The sequence below is a fragment of the Sitodiplosis mosellana genome, unplaced genomic scaffold, assembly GCF_009176505.1.
Source record: "Sitodiplosis mosellana isolate CC-2019 unplaced genomic scaffold, AAFC_SMos_1.0 Smas_scaffold_3291, whole genome shotgun sequence".
In the NCBI taxonomy this organism is placed as follows: domain Eukaryota; kingdom Metazoa; phylum Arthropoda; class Insecta; order Diptera; family Cecidomyiidae; genus Sitodiplosis; species Sitodiplosis mosellana.
This window is the reverse complement of record NW_022598533.1, coordinates 1-1,189: the sequence shown is the minus strand read 5'-3', so window position 1 is coordinate 1,189 and position 1,189 is coordinate 1. Positions and strand designations below refer to the sequence as shown.

Genomic DNA, 1,189 nt, shown 5'->3' with positions numbered 1-1,189 from the left:
CGTCTCAGTTATCTTACGAGATGCTGAGAGCGATATAACAATGACTGAACATAGATATGTCGGCGTAACATTCATACCAGTGTAAAATTTGTTCCGAATTGAACGAGTAACAAATATGTGTTTCGCTTTGTTCGGCGACGATTTTATAAGTCGTTTTTATGCGCACGGGTTCAATTATAGTGACAATATGTTCAGTAATATGCAAAATGTCATTTGTATTATCGGTCATTTCGACAATTTATTGCCTCTACTGAACAATTTCAATAGAAACCCATATGGAAATAAAATTACTAATAAACACTCAGTGGCCACTATGTGGCTGCAAACAACTAAATTGATTGAATTTCGAAAGTAGGACGCAACTCACCAATGAAAGTTGTACAATTTAAGTATTAAACAGACAACTAACTACGGACATTTTGATTTAAGAGTAACTATCGGCAAGAAAATTAATTACTGCCTCAGCGGATCCATCACCAAGACACACGATTGTGATCGTGTGCGATCTTTATATTTTCTACTCAAATACGTTCAATTGATATTGCAAAGAAGCTGATTGTTAAAATATATTTTTCGTAGGAAAACCAAGAAGATTCACATTTCAGAGAAGAAGATCTACCAAAATGATTTGGATGACACTGGCTCAACGAGCTACTTTCGTTTGGTGAGTTTGGAATTTAAATTTCAATACAATTGAATTCAATTTATTTTCAATTATTTTTTTCCTCATTTTTTCTTTCAATTTCTTCATTCAATTCAAACCTGTTTATTTCACCTAAATCAAACAACAGTTTCGATTTGCCACAAAATTGGATGTCATCTTAATGCTCATCGGTATCATTTTTACTTTATTAAAATCGATGGCAATGCCCATATTGATCATTGTCTATGGAGAATTCACAACATTGCTGGTCGATCGAACACTTGGGATTGGAACAAGCTCAACAACAATATTCTTACCGTTATTTGGTGGCGGAAAAGTGTTGTGTGTAAATCTAACAAATTTTTCTTTATTTTCTTCAATCAAACCATTTAATCAATTTGTAGAACAAATGCACCAGTGGAAGAAAATCGCCAAGAAATCAGAAACGATTCCGTTGCCTATGGTATTCTATTGGCACTAGCATCACTATTACACTTAATAGCTGGCATCGTATGTGTTGATTGCTTCAATCATACGGCGCTTCGA

The 1,189-nt window shown here is 34.2% G+C and overlaps 1 long non-coding RNA gene across 1 annotated transcript; it reads left to right on the top strand.

The window, feature by feature from the left end:
* The first annotated feature begins 528 nt into the window (after positions 1–528).
* LOC129571775 (uncharacterized) lies at positions 529–1,183 on the top strand. Its single transcript, XR_008688339.1, has 3 exons — positions 529–664; positions 792–985; positions 1,048–1,183. It is a non-coding gene; the product is annotated as an uncharacterized LOC129571775 (long non-coding RNA).
* The last annotated feature ends 6 nt before the right edge of the window (positions 1,184–1,189 follow it).